The 21,933-nt window shown below is 36.3% G+C and overlaps 1 protein-coding gene and 1 pseudogene across 3 annotated transcripts in view; both read right to left on the bottom strand.

The window, feature by feature from the left end:
- The window catches only part of NAALADL2 (N-acetylated alpha-linked acidic dipeptidase like 2), a 1,226,521-nt gene that overhangs the window by 815,059 nt on the left and 389,529 nt on the right, over positions 1 to 21,933 (bottom strand). The gene's annotated exons all lie outside the window — the stretch shown is intronic.
- On the bottom strand, positions 16,899 to 20,410 carry LOC141572244 (large ribosomal subunit protein uL4 pseudogene; annotated as a pseudogene).

Genomic DNA, 21,933 nt, shown 5'->3' with positions numbered 1-21,933 from the left:
TGTTGGAGTCTGTTGGCAAAAAATATACGAATTTTATCTTTGTTTGGTATTCCTGACACTTTGGACCCCCTACCCGGTCTTCTCTCAATTTGGGGAAAAAGCAACTCTGTATTCTTTCATTTATTCAATAAACAGTTGTCGAACATCTAATGTATTCTAAGCATGGTATTAAATTTTAGAAATACAAATAAAAATGGCTAGGTCTCCGCCCTCAAGGAACTCACACATTAATTAGAGAAAGACAGAATTGTAAATACACAGTTGCAATAAAGCTATAAAGGGATTCTGAAAGAAGTCTGGATATTGTTCAGTGTTGAAACAAAAAGTAAGAAGTCAGTTCCACCTGGAACGAGGGCAGACTGTGATATGGTGAAAGGTTACCTGGAAAATGTAATGCACAGGATGAGTAGGTGTTTGTCATGTGTCAGGGATGTAAAAGTTGTCCCAGAGAAAGGAAACTGTATTAGCAAACTACATCGGCAATGGGGAAGAAATTAGTTTGTCAATGTTCATGGAGACTTTACAAGTTGGGGCACAGATTAATTAGACACAAACCAAACCTGGGCCCTCCTACCTCACTCATCATCCCTCATTGATCTATCTAATTTAGACACACTGATCCTCAAAGCCTCCTTTATTCAATTCGTGGAACTTCTTTATTTATCTCTCCGCCTTGAAAACAGCCAATAGAATGAAACTATTAACCTGTTACCTTTTAAAGTTAGTATGCTACTCATTTAAAAATTCCGAAGTAATCCAAAAATAAATAAATAAATGTATATCACACTGTCCAATGGCCTATTTCTTGGGATGAACTCAACAGGTACAATCAAGAAATAGCTTTATTTTCCCCATCACATTTTAAAACTTTTCCAGTTGAGTCTTCTTCCTTAGCCTCTCAATGCTATCTTGGACATAACTCATAGCTTAAGTTGCTTTAGAATTATATAACCATCTCTTTTTAACTATTGAAAAGTTCAGTTTAATTAAAACCAAAACATGTTTCTCACAAACAATAACAAGCTTCTTGTCTTTCCCTACCTCAGTCCTGGTCTCGCCTTAGCTACCAACAGGGAGAAAGAGGGGCTTGGTCTTTTCTTTTACTCTCCTTAGCCTCCCTCCTCACCTTTTTCAGACTCATTGTGCTGTCTCTTGCTCTTGCAACATGAAGGTGAGAAAGAAAGAAAGAAAGAAAGAAAGAAAGGAAGGAAGGAAGGAAGGAAGGAAGGAAGGAAGGAAGGAAGGAAGGAAGGAAGGAAGGAAGGAAGGAAGGAAGGAAGGAAAGAAAGAAAGAAAGAAAGAAAGAAAGAAAGAAAGAAAGAAAGAAAGAAAGAAAGAAAGAAAGAAAGGAAGAAAGAAAGAAAAGATAAAAGGCTGATGCCGTTCTCTTCTGGCTGTCAGAGCAGTCCACCTAATAGCCCAAGTCTCAGGGTTGCTAGCCCTCTTTCAGCAGGACGAGTTGCTGTGACTAACACTATTCTTCAGAATGAGGAAAAGATGTTTGTCAGCTCTATCATCATCAGTTCTTTGGCCCAAACTGATGCCATCAGAAAAGAATCTTACTAAACATCCTTTCTATGTAAAGTAACAGAGCAAAGAGAGACATAGCAGAGGGTGACCGAAGTTACAGAAAGAACAAAGGTGGTGAGTACTGATAGAGAGAGCAAAATCTTGAAAAGGAGGAAAAATGGCTTGTGTTCAGAAAAAGGACACATTCCCCTCCATTATTTTTTTTTTTTTAATTCCAAAGAATCACTACCTGATATTATTCTGTTTCACCTCAATATCCCACTTGAATCCTTGTCTGCTATGCATCTGTGTCTAGAGATGCCTCTTTCACCCCACACTGTGTCAAAATCTGTAATGGAAAAGGACCTCAGCTCAATGAGTTTCCTCACTAAAGTTGGAGAAACACTAGACAAAGCAAATTGCCATTATCCTCAAGGGCAACCTGCCTCAGAAGCCAGTTACCTCAGGCTCTGATCTCAACACTCTGGTCAACACACCATCCTCTCTGACAAAGGTGTGCTTGAGTCAACCAGACAAGCTTTGTTCAGTCACTGTCTGTGTTTAGGGGGGCCATGATTAGTTCTTAAGGTAAACTGAAGACAAATATTCAGACTTGTTGGCTGATCTCTAAGTAAATCCCTCTTACTAGGTTCTCAAACCCTTCACTGTTTTCCAAAATTTAATGACAAACTTGAAGAGAATATCCAAACAAGCACGATGAAAAACCCAAAGAAACCTCAGAGTCTTCAATGAGTAAATAACTCTGGGAACCTCCTCTGAAGTTGTTTAACCTGGCACTCAATGTGACAGGGTTTTGTAAGTAACTGTGGAAAATGGTAGAATCTCCCAATATGGCACACTTGCCAACTTTTAAAATCTGTAGTGAATTGTATTTGTAGTTGTGGGGAAGGAAAAATGATTTTCCTTCTATACTTCTAAATTCTTCTGGCTAAAATAATAATCAAATTAACATGAGATAGAATAACAGGAAGGAGAAAATGACCATTAGGTATGTATATGCTGGGATTCCATAAGCGTATGAGACAGAGAACAAATCTGGCAGTTAAGTTGTATATGTCATCTGAGCTAAAGAGAAGCGTGGATTATGGTTTGGGCCTTAAGGGAAGAAGGCAATGCACATGGTGATGGAAAAGCAAATGTTTGGTAAATAAATGTTTGCTTGCTGGGCCTTCTTTAATAATGGGACACAGAGATGGCTTTCATCAAAAGGGTCTTGCTAAGTTCCTTCCTGCAAACACTAATTCATAGTAAATCATAGTTACCTATGATGATATATCTTCCTTCCTGAAGCAGATCCTCTATTTAAATTCTTTTAAAAAGTTAGGATAAAGGCCAACGTTTTTTCCTGACGCTTTCTTTTCTTAAAAATATCCAGCTTAAAATAATCAATATTCCAGAAGGCATATTTTGGGGTGGCCTACTCTGCTTCCCCCCATAGTTTTATTTCAAGAAAAGGTTATGTATAAATAGAAGATAATGCCATAAGTCTGAATAGGCCATAATTTTTCAATGTACCATTTTCATTACTTAAATAACCATTTAAATATTCTAGGATTAAGAAAAAGTGTTTTCAATTACATTTTATAAAGAAATTTAATTTTATTCTTTGCATTACATTTAGATTCTGGAAGCATTTTTATAAGAAATCTAAAAATAATAAATAAATAAATAAATAAATAAATAAATAAATAAATAAATAAATAAAATAGTATGTTATTATTAATGGATGTAAAATTTCAGAAATCTACACTAACCACAATTGAATCTGCAAATTCAATTCGTTATCCCGAAGATGAGTATCCTAGCTCCTAAGTTAGAGAAACTTTAATTACATATGTAAATGTTTTATAAACTTCTCTTATTATGTCTTAAGTCAGCAGATTCTGGTGACAGAAGAGTCACGGCAGATCACTCAGGTCATCGAATTTTCCCATTCATATTTTACTAGGCTAGCCTCCTTGTTTATATAATTTTAATATTCTCTATTGTGTCCTTGGATGTTCATTTTCATGGTTCTTAGTTCCATTCAGAGGTTTATTTACTGAGTATACTGAATTATATCCCATTGGACTAAAGGAACAAATACACTGGCAAATATTCTTCACTGTAGACACATACCATATACTGTCTTAGGTGAACTTAACCAAAAAGTTAATATCCAAATGGCTCAACCTCCTCAACGTTTTGATTGTTTTTAATAGGGTCTCCTGATATTTATTTTTCAATATTATCTAAATGCAACTAAGTATCATTGTCAATCTACGAAATGGAGTTTTTGTCAATCACAATGTAATGCACCCTCAATTTGGTACAGTTTTCATTTAATGAATTAATTTTTATGCAAATTTAACCTTTAATGGAGCTACAAACAGTCTCATTCAAGTTACATCTGCATAACATGTCCCAAGTTGTTTAAAACTAGTGGGAGTGGAAAACAACCAATTTTTTTTTGGTAATTAAAATGCCCAAACATGGCACGTCAGGCTTAGTAAAATTCTCCAGTGTCCTTGTTTGTTTTGTCAGTGCTCAAATTGCATGACTACAACAGTGGGCTCGATCCCCTTCAGTGCAGGTGGGATGTTGCCAATGAGAATTCTGCTAAGTGGACCCCAGCTAATGGGGTCAAAACCCCTGGTAGAATATGCCAAGGCCATATCTAAATAGACTCCAAGGAACAGTGACATTAAAATCTACCTGAGAGTGTTTCTCTAAACACAATTAAGGCTTGTGAATAATTTAGCTTTAAGTACCTTAATTTCCCTGAAACCTAACCACTGGGAACAGGCTGTGTGTTTCTTTGTGCATTTGGTATTCATCAAGAAAAAAACAGATAATTAAAATGTGATTAATTTCACTTACAAATAATATAAATACAGAGTTAGAGATGCACCTGTCTTCTTGCTGTTCTGAAAGTAATAGGGTAAGACTATCATATTACTAGAGGAAAGCTCACCATAGAGCCTGGCACCTGGTGGACACTTTATAAATGTTTCCTAAATTAAATTACTGTCCAGGAACAAGGTCCAGGGGAACGGACACCGTTCATCAACTATGTGTAGTGTATTCATCGCTACATCTTCCCTTCTACTCACCCAGCCAAATGTGTTTTTGTTGTTGTTTTACATTGTACATAGGAGGTAACGTCAACTTTCATTAAAATATCTGCAAGGTGGTGCCATGAAAATACAGTATAAACGTCAAATTCCTGAAATGTGTGCAAACTCCATAACAGTGGAGATTTTTCTTTCTTTGCTAATAAGTTCCTAGTACCTAGGGCAGTGCCTGACACACAGTAGATAGTCAAAAAATATTTATTGACTAAATGAAAGAATAAAATAATGAATGAATGAATGAATGAATGAATGAATAAATGATTGAATAATATGGATCCTAATAACCCATTCTCCAAATAATTTTGCTACATGAATAAAATGTTTTTAACTAAAATGCAGTTTGGTATAACAGTTGAGGTTATAAATTCTGAAAATACACCTCATTTGAATCTTGCCTCCTATACTCATTAGCCATATGACTTTGGCACATTTCAGAACTTTTATATGCCTCAGTTTCTTCTTCTGTAAAACTGGGGTTATTATAATAATGGTGTCTCCCCTCAGGGCTGTTGTGAGGATTAAATATAGAAATGTACTTAGCAGCCTCCTACCATTATGAGCTCTTGTTATTAATACCCCCTAAGAAGATGGCTTATCTCTAATGTCACGTATTATTTATCATTCTCACAGGGACACTTTTGAAAGTGAACGGGGAGGCACTAAAATGATTAAAAATCATCAGTTGACCTACGTCAAGTGTAAACTTGAACAGTGCCATATAATCAGTGACATATGGTTCCCCTACTCACTGGGTAAACCTGATATCAGGCAGGCTTCCTTATACTCAGACCTTGTTAGAAATATTTAGCACAGACTATGTTTTTATCACTTTCACAAGCAATACCATAGGCTCTAATTTAGAACGTTAAATTCTGTGGGTGACAAACATAACCAATTCAGCAACATCCTTAAGTGTCTTCACATTACTGTGTTTCAATCAAATATCTCCCTCTATTACCTGTGCAGGTCTGCCTTCTTCACTAGATTGAGGGCATGACTCATCATCTCGACAGTAATTGTAGCTCAGAGCAAAAGCAGCCATAATGGATGGGCAGCACACCAAACTCAGTATTTAGGAGCAAGCACACCCAGCTTTACTCTTTATTCAATTATCTCTGAGATGATAAGGGAATTACTGTCACATACAATTTCTGTATAAAATATGGGGATAAAATAATTGACTTGAGCTGTATGCTGAGAATTGTGTAACCATGTCAGAATGTTTAATGTCAAATGAGTTATGAAGGGGAATATTGATTGATTCAGGAGACAAACATTTATTGGGTGCTTACTAGGTCCTGAGAGCTAGAGATTCAAACTTAAAGAAGACAAGAACCTTCTTCGAATGTCATAGAGAAAATGAGTGTAATGCAATGTGATAACTACCATGTTAGAGAGAGGAACAAATTATAACAGTGTTACTACAAAGCAGGATCAGTAGGGTTAGTGGTACCAAAAAAGTAGTATCTGGAGGTTCTAAAAATTTTACAGAGGAAATGTTTGCTCTTTGGCCTTAGAAATGAAATGAATTTGCTAAATGAATTAGGTAGGAGAAGGGCACTCAAGATAAGAGAAAAAAACACATGGTGAAAGGCATAAAAAAACTGAAAATAGTTTGATATGCCTGAAACAAGGAATTTGAAGCAGGTAATAATGAGAACAAGATTTTGAATCAATCTTGAATGACATTGGACTTTACTAGTGGTTTAAGGAAGAAGAAACTATGACAGTAAGAATGGAAAGGTGGTAATAAAGATACCAATTAACCAACAAATATTTCTAAAAATAACTTGCTTATTTGCTAAACACTTTGAGGCAAGAATAATGTTACACAGTTTATTTTTATTACAACATTTAAAGTTGAAGATTATCTTTGTACCAAAAAGTAAAAAGAAAAATAAAAGCAACTCTTGCTTGATTACCTGAACTCTTTATATTAATTTTCTCTAAAGATATGTAGCCTTGTCAACTAAAATAAAATAAAATACATATATAATAAAAAATAAATAAAAATTTAGGGGAGGTGGGAAGGAGAACACAGATGATTTACTAGTATTAACGTGAAATATCCATTCAAGCATAACCTTCCTCCATACCTTTGGAGGTAATAAATCCAATCAGACCTTTTTTTTAATGGTGGTGGGAATGTCATTTCAGTTGTGTCATACCTGTCAGAATCCTAGTTCATAATGAGCTCGGAGGTTGACTCTTACCATATCATTTAGAAGGCTAGTCCTAGCTTGTTTTCAATTGGAAAATATAATTATTACTACTTTAATACAGTCATTTTAGTCTTACCTCCTGAAAACCACATTCACACCTCAACTCAAAGTGACTCATGAAGATATGTTTTACCCAGGTTTTACCAATTACCTGAAATAGAGGTCTTCAACTTAGAAAACTATATAATTTGAAATTGTTTCCTTTTTTTATATAATATTATTTTTCTTAATTACAGAAGTGGAAGTTGGCAAATTTGCTATTAACACTTTGGCATATTCATTTATGTTTTTGTTTGTCTGTTTGTTTTAATATCTTTTATTCTTCTCTCCTTTATCTAAACAGAAAGGTGGAGAGGAATGTAGATAAGTAGGTAGATGGATAGATACATAGACATATAGATTTATTATACATAGCTATTCGACACATGAAATTATGTTACACATTGTTTTTATAACCTACTTCAATTTTACTTTCAGTATGAACATCCTTCTACTTTATTAAAGATTTTCCTACAGCACCATTTAATGACTGCTAAGTATGCCATATAATGAAAATAGTATAATTTAATGAATCATTTGTATTTGCATACTAAAATTACTTCAAATTGTTGACAAAAACAAAGTTGTGCACAACATTAATATTTTAGGGAACTACTTTCTACAATGTACTATTAACTTAAAAAGGACTTTGTTATCTTTAAGAACACTACAAATACCTTGAGAAAAACGTCAAAAATGTCAAGGTTCAAGTTTAAAAAGGATCTTTGATCCCAGAAAAAGAAAGGTCACTTAATTTTCAATTTTATGTTTCTTGGCTTTGACACCACAAAATCCACTGTGTTGGAATTGTGTATACAGCAATATAAAATAGAAATCAGTTCATTGGTCAAATCAGCCAAACCAAACACGTTCCTAAGAATTTGTGGACACCAAAATTAGTGGTTCTCAAAATTTAGCACACATAACAAAATCTTTTTAGGAACTCTCAGAGATGCAGGTGCCCAACATCTACCCATGCCCCCACATTCCCACCCATGTCCCACAAATCAGATGCAGTACATCAGTGGTAAATTTGAGTTATCCACATTTTTATCAAGTATGCTAGATCAGGGCACCTGGTAAACCTGCTCTTTAAAGGGCCAGATAGTAAATAATTTAAGCTTTGGTAGTCTCTGACACGTTTTGTTTGTTTGTTTGTTTGTTTGTTTGGTATTGTTTTTGTTATTGTTTGTGTCATTTTGCTTTTTACACATCTTTCAAAATGTAAAATTAACTCTTTGCAAACTGGGCCATATTGGTACCATGCCAGATTTAGCCTATTAGCTGCAGTTTGCTGACCCTTGCCTTCAATGATTCTGATACAAGTAGACAATGGATAATAATTTGAAAATTGCTGCTTAAAACCAGTGAACTAGGAGAAGCCCAGAAAACCTGTGATTGGGATAGCTAACTCAATATGCTATTATTTGTTGCAAATTAGTATCACTGTTGCTCCACAATTCTCCTTCCGGATAGCAATGAATACTTATTCTTCTGTTGGCCGTTTAGCTACTGTAGCTAAGGGTGGTTTTGTTTGTTTTCTTTGGCCAAATCCTAAAGGATAATACACTGGTCATTTGTCTACAATAAATTTTAAGATTATATTAGTTTCCATTGTGAAAGGCATAGCACAATGGCATTGTATGTTGATTCCATGGTTCATTTATCATGACGGTCTTAGTCCAAATTTCGAGATTACCGACGTAATAGAAGTCAGTGTAATGTAAAATACATTAAGAAGAGCCAATAACAGATGATTATAGACTTTGTTCTTTTTTATATCAATGTAGAAGATTGTACTTTCCAATGATGGCTGCAGCAATATCTTCAATTGCCCATGTTCTTCTTACAGTGTGATTTTGTCACTCATATTTAGAGATGGTTGTTAATGACAACCTTTCCTATCTCTTGAAACCAGGCAGGCTTGTAACAATGGCAGAAGTGACATTATCTGACTTCTGAGACTAGTTCATAAAAGACAATGAAGCTTGCAACTGTCTCTCCGGGGACACTTGCGTCTGGCACCCTGCTGCCATGCTGTGAGGAAGCCCACACAAGAGGCCATCAGTGAGTATTCTAACTGACAGCTCAGGACAGACTCAACCTACAGCCAGTGTCAGCTGCCAAAGATACCAGTGAAGATGCCTCCAGATGATTCCAGCCTCCAGGTGTTGAGGCACCCTAGCCATCAAATTTTCCTACCTGAAACCTCTGACATCATGGAGGAAATAAAAGCTACTTCCACAGTTCCCTGTTCAAATGCCTGACCCACAGGACCCACAAGATATAAAATTATTTTTGTTGTTTTAGGTACACAGTTTTCAGGTGATGTGTTAAGCAGTAACAGTAACTGGAACAGCAAAGCAGACAAATGTTACCTAATGTGATTCCCAGAGGCTTTGATAAGTTTAACAGTCATTTAAAAAATAGAATTCCACATGAGCATCCATGAATATGAATGTCTTCATGCATACTCTAATGACATTTTAGGAAACCCCAAAATAATCTATGTTTGTTTTTTCAAAGAATTAAATTTAGTTGAGGGTTTAGCTGGCAAAACCTAAGAGTATGTCATGTCCCATATGTTAAAGGTGTCAGATATCTAACTACATAAAAACATCTAAAATATAAAAAAATAGCATTTCATAGCTATGTTTATATAGATATATAAGGAAATTGAGTAATAGTCACTAAAATGGCAGTTTACCAAAATAAAATATATGTATTATTTGAAAATAAAAATCAGCACAAATCTTCATAATAATTACTTAGAGAACTGACAGCAGAATATATATGAATGCATAATAGTGTGTGTATATATATGTAAATATATGTACATATACATATATATCAGGTATTATTATTCATCTGCAATAATAATAATAGTAATAATAATAATAATAAAAGATCTAAAAACTAGAACACCAAAAATATATATATATAAGATTTAAAAGTTCTCACTGAGACTTTTTCTCAGAATGGTAAAATTATAGAAAAGAACTATTAATATCATTTCAAAATTCCATTTTTATTCCATTTGATTCCACATTCTGCTTAAAACATAGTGTCTCACAGGGAATTTTTAAAAATTCAAATCACAAAATGACCATTCCTTTCCCTGGTCAGCATTTGAGGAAGGAACTGCTAATCTAAGAAAAAGGTCATATTCAGATTATGCCTATAAATTAGATCAAAGTGAAACCATAACATAGCACTCTTTAACTCTGCTTTTCCAGGAAGACATAAATGGTCCCTTGCGAGGGTTAAACTAACTTAATATGTAATCATGTGCAAGGAGAGCATTTATGTTGCATTTGAAAGAAGAAAATGTTGAGAGTTGCTTTTCACCTACAACCTGGCCAAAATAGCTATAATATAGAAAAATCAGCACTGCATGGTAGAGAAATTATACATTTGACCCTTCTGGAGATAAATGCACTGCAGATAACTCATGATGCTCTAACTGTGCACTGGCAAGTACCTTATTTAAGCACAGTTATATATCAGGGATTTCATATGGTCTGAGCTGAGGTGAAGGGTTAGGAAAGTGACAGTTCTACCATCACAACATTATATATGTGTTTTTATTAGTCAGTAGCACATTCCTTTATTAAGTCTCAAGTTTCAGTACCAAATCAAATTGTCTAAGCAATACCTATATATTCAATATGAATTAATATGAAATTGCAAAGAATATACGGAATTTTCATTGCATGTAAAACCATGTTATAACTAGAAGAGATATAAGAGTACTCCTAACCTGCCCTCTTATTTCACATTGATCTCTTTCTACCTTCCTTCTCCCTTCTTCCCTCTCTTTTTTTCTCTCTCCCTCCTTTCTTGATACACTTCTTCCTTAACTCTTTATTTGTTTAACAAAGATGAAAAAACAGAATCGCTAAAAATGTTTCAAATCCATACAAATTAAACCAGTTAATTAAAGTAAATACATACAGAGCTTACTATAAGCTATACCATGCACTGTCTTATGTGTTTAAAAAAAAAAAACAATCCCTCAATTGAACCTCAAAACACTCCTATAAGACAGGTGCCATTATTATACCTATTTAACAGATAAGAAAACTAAGGCCCACAAAGGTTACAGGTAGCCCATAGTTACACAGCTAGAGATCAGGAAAACAGGATTCAATTCACTGTGACTCCAAAAATCTGCCCTCTTTACTATAGCTTCTATTATGACATTTTTTTCAAGGATTTTGTTTACACAGGCCAAACACATAGTATTTAACAAATGTTTATAAAATGACATTCAAATTGATACACATTAAAATAAGAAAGGAAGTACTGAGGGGCTCAAATTCTTGTAAGGCTTTGGAAATCAGAAAAGAATCCAAGAAATACATGTAGAATAGATCCAGACAGTATTTGTGAGATTGCTACTTATTTTTTCTAACTCACTCTCAAGAACATTTGGAGAGGAAGAAGGAAGTCCTTAAGGGACTTTGCCAACTCCGTTCTTCTAATAGAAATGAAAAATCCTCACTGGCCATACATTTCAGGAATTTTAAGGATAGGTCACCCAATTACTTATAGAACAAAGCCATGTTCAATTCCCATTTATTCAGCCTTGAATGTGCAGAGAATACAAGTTCTCCAAAGGCTTGAGAATTCTAAGGTTTGAGAATTCTATTAAAGGATATCTTTGGAAAACCTCAGTGAATCTGGGGGATTTGGGCACCTCAGACTTTTGCTTTACATTCTGCTGTCAAGTTTTTGTCTCAGAGGTTCAAAATTAGAATTTTAAATACGGGAAGAGGCTCACGTGATGGTTAGTTTTTAGTATGGAAGCAAAAGCAGAAAATATGGCCTCAAATAGATCTAAGGGAAAACATCTGTTTTTCCATTCACCATCTCTCATGCAAGATGGGTTTTGTAAGCCTGTTTCTTTTTCTGTAAAATGATAACACCAGTATTAACCTTGTAGGTTAGTTATGAAGATTAAATGAGATTATGTTGAAAAAGTGCCTGGCCCATGGCCTCATATGAATATGTAAGGTTCTCATCAATGTTGTTTTACAAATGGAGAAATGGTGACATCTACACCTAACGTTGGTAAGTGTTGCATGATCTTTCCAGGTCCATGTTATGGAAATACAAAACCCCCAAAACTAGATGATTTGTTTTTACTTTACACAATATATTACCATGAAAATTTACATTTACTATATGTACTCTGTGAATAATTCATAGCAATTCATTGTTAAAGAAAGATATTAACTTTTTAGAAATAGTTTTATTCAGCAAAAAGCAGGATATATCTACAAAACAAACACTTGTAATATACATATAACCTGAAAATTAAAATACTTATATAAAGAGAAACTTCCTCTGAATTTTGTGAATATTGCCTACCATTTTAGCTTTTTCTAATTAAATGACTCACATATAAGAAAATGTTTTAAATCCATCCTTTAGACAGGAATTACAAACCAACAGGAGATTCGAATTGTCAGTAACTACTATATTCTGGCAAGTTGCTTAGCAACTCTGGAACTGCAATTTTTCAGGCTCTTTATTCAGCTAACATATTTATTGAATACCTACTACATATATGTTGCCGAGGAGAGATACAAACAGCTTCAGGAAGGGAATATTATTTTTATCGTTTCTTCCCATGACAGAACTGACTCTAAGCAGTTTCATAACTGGAAAATGAAAGAAGCTGAGTTTGAATTCCAGCCTGATGACTTCCAAAGACCTTGTTGTTTTTCATTCTTTGTCTATTGATAAGCCTTAAATTGCTGTCTTTGGAACCGTAGCATAGTCTGTTTTACAGCTATGTAACTATTTCATTTTGATATAAACTATAATCTCTATGAGGAATAGGGACCCTAATTCAGCTTTCTTTTGTATCTCCTGGAGCAGTACTACTGAAAGAATGTTTTGTGGGATGGCAATTGCTCATGAAAGGTTTGTTCCTAGTTCCTAGTGAAATAGGTACAGACATTGAGACTGTTAAAATTTTTATGGTAATTTGATTGAATAATTTTATAACTGTTGAACTTAATAAAATATTTGAATGGGCATTCTGCACACTTTATTTTTAAAAACTGGATTCCTATATCTATACTTCTATTTTTTTTAATTCAACTTGTTGGGGTATAAATGAAGGATACTAGACTGCACCTGTTTAAAATGAAAAATTTGATCAGTTTTGACATATGAATGCATCCACGAAATCATCACAATCAAGATAAACGTTTCTATCATCCCCATATGTTGCTGCGCACCCTTTTGCAAGCTATCTATGGCACTCTCTTCAGCTCCATAGGCAATAAATAACAAAGGGGTATGACTGTGTTGCAACAAAATTAATTTACAAAATCAGGCGTCAGGATGGATTTGGCACATAGGATGTAGTGTGCTGATCCCTACTCCAAAGAGTCATTCCGTTGACTTTGAAAAGCACTTTTAAGTAAATTAAAAACAAGAAATGTAACAAACAAAAATTACTGGATTTGGGTTCTAAAACCATGTGGAACCTGATTAAAGTATTGCCAAAGCAATGCTGATAATAAGTCATCTTCCATTTTGAGATGGGCCTTTACTTCAGAACTTTGGTTTGGGTTTAACATTATCAAGTGATTTTTAGCAATAATAGCACGTAAGTCATTCTTATTATGGTTACTTGATTCTCAAATTCATTTCTTTTTGACTTTCACGTAAAAATTAGCTACATTAAATATGTGACTTTACATAGATGAAACAAGTATGGGCATTTTATAACAAAATATTCAGTATCCAGGAGTAGGTATTTTAGACTCTAAACATATCAAGACCATTATATAAGGAATAATTCTTCTCTGATGTATATGCAGAGTACAAAGTAAATAATCTCCTTGTTTTCCTGAGAATGGAGAAAATGCACATTTTAAAACTAGAGTCAGTCCCAAAATACCAATTCTATAGAAATGGAAATCACACGTATAAAAATGCCTCACCCCCTATCCACGTGAAGTATTCTGAAATTGAGAACAGTTTCCCTTAGGTTTAAAGAAAATCTAAGTTAGCAAGGTATTAATTAGCTTTTCAACTGCCAGAGCACTGTTTTCCTCATAGTATAATTAATTTATCACAACAACATCAGGTTATGCAGCATGGCTTTTGTATATGTTGTTTTTGAAAAATGAATAATCATCATTATGGGAAAAGAAAAATGGAAAATAAAAAGCATTAATAAAATAGCAATGATCCAAAATACTCCATCTCTAATTTTTTTAGTTTGTTTGACTTACCGCATTTTCTGGATCGCTATTAATTTTATACATTTGAGAAAAATATTTGTTAGAAGAAGTGACTATAAAACTTGATATTCAAGAAGGAAATGAGCTCCTAACTTATCAGAGGACATATATTAATAAGGTACTCATTAGAGAAGAAAGCTTAAAAGAATACAATAACATATCAAAAGGTGTGAAATTCGAAATCCTGTATTGTCACTCAAAAGTTTTCAAGTCATAAACTGTGTGTGTGTGTGTGTGTGTGTGTGTGTGTGTGTGTGTGTGTGTGACAGGAGAGAGAGAGAGAGAGAGAGAGAGAGAGAGAGAGAGAGAGAGAGAGAGAGAGAGAGAGAGAGACTGTGTGTATACATCACAAAAGTTAAATTTCCCCAGGCTATTGCCCCATATCACCTCCACTACTACCAATAGCACATTTTGAAGTAGGGGGCTGCAAAGGTAAAAGACAGATCAAAGTATTCTATAGAAGATAATATAAATAGCCAGTATATCCCAGAGGTTTTGTTTTCCTTAATTGGTAACAGTTTATGTCAAAGATACATGAACCAGAATTTTTAATATGAACCACATTTTCATTCTACATGAATGTGAGGAAGTTTGCTGCATCTGCCTGCCATGGGCTCCCAACATCTAAAAGAACACCCAGGCAACTACAAGATCGTCCCTTATTAATATTTTTTTAGAGCCACAACATGGGATACATGTTTAATCAGTTAGAACAATATTAAACATGAAAGTGAGCATCTTTTGCACTGGATTTTTTAACCTTTATGTGAACAATGATATCAAATTAACTTTACGGAAAACCCTTTGAATGTATGGAGCTTTTCAGTTTTACAAATGTCTGAAGTTGAATAAGCTAATGCCCTAGAAATGGAAAAGCAAGACCTTAATCACTGTGAGGCAGGACAGTGCATTTGCAGTATCAGTGTGCTTGCACAGGGCATAGATTACATGACTTTATGTGGGCATGCTTTTCATAAATCTATCAATGCCTTAGCAAAGAGGATGGCAGGTAAGACTTAAGATAATGCAACCATAGCCTGTACTCCCCTATTGTAATATTCTTCCATCTTTATTTTTTATTGCTTTTCTGTTGTCTTTTCCACCAGGTTCCATGCTCTTGATAACAAGGATGATGCTTTCCTTGCTGAGTACTACTTCCTTAGTGCCCACCACAAAACGTGTCACATAGTTGGTATTTAAACACAGAGTTCTGAAAGACTAAACTTAATATGTCATAAAAACCAACAGAATAATACCTGAAACTTTGTGAGGCTTTTATTATTAAATTAGAAACCGAAACGAAAGCTTTAATTTATTACTTTAGATTCTCAGTTTTCCAAAGTGAGAGTTGAGAGTTACAAATATAAAGTCATCAGGATTAATAGGTTAATAAATAGTTTAAAATGGATAGGATACTTCTTTACCCATTTTAAATGTAATCTATCTGAATAAACTTGGTTATGAAATCTGTCTCTCTCTCTCTCTCTCTCTCTCTCTCTCTCTCTCTCTCTCTCCATATATAGATATATCGGGGTGCCAAAAAATGTATAATGTAGACACTTTGGTCAACGTTGCTCAAGCAGTAGCTCACTGTAATCAGAAATGTTTGGATGCTGATGGTAACCACTCTGAGCACCTCTTATAATTGCAGAAGCCAGACGTGACTTGTATTAATCTTCTGTTACTGTGTGTGTGTGTGTGTGTGTGTGTGTGTGTGTGTGTGTGAAACAAACAAACTCCTAAGAGATCCAATTGCACAGTAAAGGCTGAGAAATGAGGAATCCTACTGTAGGTGCAAAATTAGGAGGCAGATTATTGTTGTTGTCAGTAGTACTAGTACTCAAAATAGAAGTAGTAGTAGAACTAAATACATATTTGCTGAAAAAGAGAGTGGATGACAATTGTTTGTTGCAGCTTTTGTGTCAGACACAATTCTAAGTAGTTTAAGACACATTTAGTTAAGATAATAGCTTAATTCCTGTTTCATCTGTAATGTGTATTTATCATGATTTCAAGGATTAGGAAGCTGAGATTTAGAATGGTGAAGAAACTTGCCTAAGCTTACATGCCATAGAAGTATAAAGAGGTTAAAATCACGGTCAAGCCTACAAAACCTTTTAAATGAGAGCACCAAGTTCTATCTAGTTCCCAAGCCCAGATGCTGTTCAATAAAGTATACATCAGAATAGGGGAACTATATCAATTCAGTACATTTATCACTGAAAGAAAACATATTCATCGAATATGAGAGTTCATTTCCCTTTAAAAATTAAAGATGCCCTAGCATAAATATCTGGGTATCCTATAGCAGATAACTTTGAATAACATCAGTTATTCCTGGGGCAAAATGGTTGTCTATTTAGAGGACATTCACAGCAAACAGTCAAAATTTTAAATGAACTATTCTAATGGCTTCCCCCCACCCCCCTAAGGATTTATTATATGAATGACTTTACCGGAAGAAAGAAAAAAAATCCTCTGTGATGAAGCTGTGAAAAAGAACTCTATAGGTGGCAGAAAACCTATAAAAATGAACTGTGTCAGGATCTACAATGTGCAAACATGACTCATCTTTCCAAACATCTGATCTGTTTAATAACTGAATGCTCACAAGATCATGAAGAAATTCCCAGAAGAAACTGGAAGACCTGTTTGTAACATGAAAGAAAGAATAACTCCAAGTAGAGAAAAAAAACAAAAACTCAATTATGAAGGATTTGAAAGGAAAAGTGTTTTCACTCCATGGGAGAAAAGGGCTGATTTTAGAAAACTAAAATTCCAAATAATTTCTTCTTCAAAGAAAAGCTACTTTATTATTCAAAAGAAGTACCGTTAAATAGAAGAGCAAAAAGGCACCAAGGTTCAATCCAGCCACTAGGCAGATAATCTTTCCTATTACAAATTTTGAACTAATGCTTTCTAAGTAACACATTACTCTAAAGGTGATCTTGAATATAGCACTATAAGTCAGAGTCACAAAATTAAATCTTGGGAATTTTACGCAGTGTTAAAGTACATGCAACATTCATCAAAAATAGAGAACTCCACAGTGTTTTCTTGCTTACAAACCATGCAGACAGGGTATCAAAGACACTTCGGTATCCAGCAGGATTAAATAAGTCAGAAGCTAAGGGAAAGAGAACTGAAGCAAAGACAACTGAAGTAATAATGCCCAATGACTGTTCATTTTAATATCATTGAATTTCAGTCGACTTAATTTATATCACCTCTGCACATGTTTTTCTTAGTCAATGGTTCCCACCTGAAAAGATACTGACAATTAAGGCAGGAGGAACAAATAAAGTCAATAATTTAATGTTTGGAAATACAGAAAATTAGCCTGGGCTTTCTGTGCCATTGCCACTGTCTTGATTTTGTATAGTGTCACTATGTTCATTATTAGAGTGAGAACATGTAATTCAGCTTCAGCAGTTTCTTTGTTTTGATGATCTGCTGGTGCTTGGTTAATGATACGCTGTTAGATAGACCCTAACTGGTAATGCAGTAACTCCTGTGGAGACGGCGATGAAACGTTAGACTGCATTTCTGGTGAGAGACACTGGAAGTTGCACCGCTTACCTCCATCAGGGGTCGAAATTATAAAAATCATTTTATGTCTTTAACGATTCCAATAAATTGTGAAACTTTGACAGTGGTGAACATGTTTAAAACACCAGAAGAAAAATTCATCTTAATACAAAACTCTGCCACCACTGAATTGATCTTAAATATTAAAAAAGACATAAAAAATGAAGTTATTGGAGTTTACTTAATCATTTGTACATGATAAAATAACTAAACTTTTGAATCACAAAATTGAAGGTGAAAGTAGATAACAGAGTAGATGCAGAAGTCACCTTATCTCACAGACAAGTGATTTGTTCAGGTTTCAATTCCTCAAATCTTAAGATCAAGTCCACATGGTTTCCATACCTCTTCTTTCACTATACACTTGCAAGAATCTTCCACTTAATTCGAATTAACAATTTCATTGAGTCTCAAAACTTTCTAAGTCTCCACCTCTTGATCTTTGCTGTTATAACCCAGCAAACTTGAATCTTATCTATCTACCCTTATAGAGATGGTGAACATTCTAGTACTGCCATGAGGATGTTCTCTTGTGATTTGTTTCTTTTCCCTGAATTCTGATAATAAGCCACTCTGTATACTCTCCATTTCACAAAACCATGTGAGTCCTTAATTATAACAGCAAATGCTTCAGGACCTTTACCTGAGTACCAGAAATTAATCGAACTGCTTTACACAATGCAATGCATTTACTCCTCATAATAACCTTATGATATAGGCACTTGTAGTATTCTTCTCATTTGACATGTGCAGAAGTGAGACAGGGAGACATTCTGTGGCTTGCTCAGGGTTACAAAGCTCCTAAGTTGTTAGAATCAGGAATCAAACTCAGATAGTTTGGTCCTAGAACCCAGGATTTAATTTCTATTCTTCATCGTACTGTATAGTATCTTACATGAATTATCATTTTATCAACTAGAGAGTATTTCCCAAACAGGGGATTGGGCAATGATTATTGGTTGATCATTACACGGTTTCAGGTGGTTACACAGGCATGGCCTTATAGTTAACAAATGTGCTTTAATTGATTGAGCTCCCAAAATACTTATTTAATGAAAGTAGTACACCTCATTTGAGGAAAATTGCGTCCCCTTCAAAGTGTGAGGAAAGAACTACCACTAATAACAGAACAGCATGTCTGGTATTTAGCTGGATTAAAAGTAAATCTACTTAATTCAGAATTACTCGAAATTACTCTAAGTTAGTTATAGTCCACATATGTAGCTATACTAGATATATATTATACAGATGTTTTTTTTGTTTTTCCTCACTGCCTCTTTGATCAGGTTTTTATTCACAATTAACTGTCCAAAGTGATTTGACCTTTACAGAATAAACAAATTTCACTTTATGCCATGATCTTTTCTTCTGTGGTGGGTTTCTTCTCTGCAGGCTTCATCTCAGCTGTTGGTTTCTTGGTAGTTGCAGCCCTTTTGTCCCACCAAAGGCCTCTTCTGCTTCGTAACGCCAACAGCCTTCTTTCTTTTCTTCCTACCACTGGCTTCTTGCCTGCAACCTCCTTCTCATCAGATTTGGCTTCTAGCACTGCTGCTGTTTTATCCAACCAGAACTTCTGATTTTTGGCCTGGTGAAGAATTTTGATCCCGCGGACGGTCTTTGCATGTGTGTTTAGCTTCAGCATGTTTCGCAGGTTTTTCAGTGGATTCTTCAGGATTCTAAGACGGATCTTCTTGCGTGGTGCTCAGAGGGCTCTTTGGATCTCTGGGCTTTTCAAGATTCTGTGGAGGTCTGTATTGAGCATCTTGTGCATGGAAGATTGTAGTTACTCTTGAAGGAGGAAGCTTTATGCCAACTGCCAACACGCCATCTAACTTGCAGAAAGCCCATTCAGTCCAAATGTAGAAACGGCCCACAAGGAGCACATTTCAAAACGTTCTGTTTGCTTACATTAAGCAAAGAATTCCTGGGATGTTTCTGAAGGCTTTGATGATCCCATTGTCCTCATCATAGATGATACAAGGTCCCCTGTGCGGGATACGATGATGGTTTCCCATGTTGCTCTTGCCAGCTCTCACTTGCTGAAAGGCATAGACCTTTCTGACATCATTCCACGCCTTATGTGTCTTAAGCAAAACGGCCTCCTTGGTCTTCTTGTAGCCTTCAACTTTATCTTCAACCACTAAAGGATGTTCAGGAACTTCCTCAATATGATGTCCTTCAGATATGACCAGCGCTGTTAAGGCTGAGGCAGCCAGGGCAGAGCAGATAGCATACAGCTTCTATGTCATGTTTACTCTGTGGTGTCAATGGCTCCAGGTTTCGATTGGTGCAAATATGTGGCCTCCACCACGCATATTTCCAAAATCACCCTGGCCAGAGTGATGAGTCCCACTGCCTGAACGTTGGGAATTCCAGCCACAGCTCATGCTGTACCCCACAACTCAGCACTGGTTTGATGACCTGCTAATTCACTCACAGCATAGGGCTGTCTATTGTTTTCACACAAGTTGGTGTGAACAAAGTTCACCATACCTGCTCAAGTGGGGACCTTGAACACAACAGTGAAAGTGACACTTTGGCTAGATGATTCCGCCTTTTCAGAGTACACCGGTATCAGTGGACAAGCACAGGCCATGGAGGGAGAGGAGACGGCCACGCCCCTCTCAACCCAGTGACTCCCACTGGAAAAATACAAATTTGTTGTTGTTGTTGTTTAATTAAAAATATATAAATACACTCACCATATCTACTCTTTCCATGTTTTTTTTTTTTTGACCCAATTGACCTTGCCCTTGAACTTCAAAATTCTGATTCTTTTTAATTTTTTCTTTTTTTTTTTTTTTAATTAGTCAGTACTGGTGATGTTATTTAGTTGGTTTCTTTTTACATTCTAAATTGACATGAGCCTTCCCTCCTAGGTCCTTGCAGAACAGCATATGCAGACTTCTCTCAGTCAGCAAGAAAGATAAGCTTATAGAGATCTATGCAAAGTGAACTAAGAATCAAAGATAGCTTTGACAGAAGATAGAGCAGGGAAAATTAAAATTAAAAGATTTCACTATATCAAGCTATAATAACTTTAAAAATAACATTATCAAGTATATACTATATGCTATGCATGTGTCATGCGGGAGACCCTGCTCGCTGCGCCATTTGTCGTGTAGGAGACCCTGCTCGCTGCACCATTTGTCGTGCGGGACGGCCTGCGGGGTCTCTGGTCCCGCTCCCCATACAAGAACGCAGGACATGGTGAGGCCAAAAAGGAACACCCACGGAGCCATAGGTAGGGGAGTCATACCACTATATTCTCTCTGGCGGCACTATACTCTCACTGGAGGCTGGATCCACACTGTCTTCAAACCGCCATCCACGCTTGCCAGCCCAGCCGCCATCTTCTTGCTAGCCCCATTCTTTCTCCTTCTCTCTCCTTCTCCTAGCATAGCCACAGCAGTTATATTAGTGGCCAATGGCTCACTGGTTACAGCTGACGGCCAACTAGCCACAGCTGATGGCCATCCAATCACAGTTAATGGCCATTTACTACCTGAGCCAGCACCTGTCTATGTGAGGCCGAGAGCCTGGAAACTACTCTCTGGGGCTCCGCCCCCACACTCCACCCCTACAGGCTCTCGCCTCACAATCTACGCGACAAGCGTCTTCCGCGAGGGGACCTGTGCGAGGAGCCTGGGGGTGAATGCAATATCCTGGACACAGCCAGGCTCTCTGGGCACAGCCAGGGTTTCTCAGGGCACCACCAGTGCTTCTGGGCACGGCCAGACTTCCTGGACTTCTTAGGGTACCACCTGTCTTCCCGGACACAGCCAGGGTTTCTCAGGGCACCACCAGTACTCCTGGGCACTGCCAGACTTCCTGGACTTCTTAGGGTACCACCTGTCTTCCCGGACACAGCCAGGGTTTCTCAGGGCACCACCAGTACTCCTGGGCACAGCCAGACTTCCTGGACTTCTTAGGGTACCACCTGTCTTCCCGGACACAGCCAGGGTTTCTCAGGGCACCACCAGTACTCCTGGGCACTGCCAGACTTCCTGGACTTCTTAGGGTACCACCTGTCTTCCCGGACACAGCCAGGGTTTCTCAGGGCACCACCAGTACTCCTGGGCACAGCCAGACTTCCTGGACTTCTTAGGGTACCACCTGTCTTCCCGGACACAGCCAGGGTTTCTCAGGGCACCACCAGTACTCCTGGGCACAGCC

Source organism: Rhinolophus sinicus, chromosome 17 (assembly GCF_057876585.1).
Source record: "Rhinolophus sinicus isolate RSI-liver-muscle chromosome 17, RSI-T2T, whole genome shotgun sequence".
NCBI classification, from domain to species: Eukaryota; Metazoa; Chordata; class Mammalia; order Chiroptera; family Rhinolophidae; genus Rhinolophus; species Rhinolophus sinicus.
Note: the sequence above shows the minus strand (reverse complement) of the source record. Positions and strands in the feature narration are given on the sequence as shown.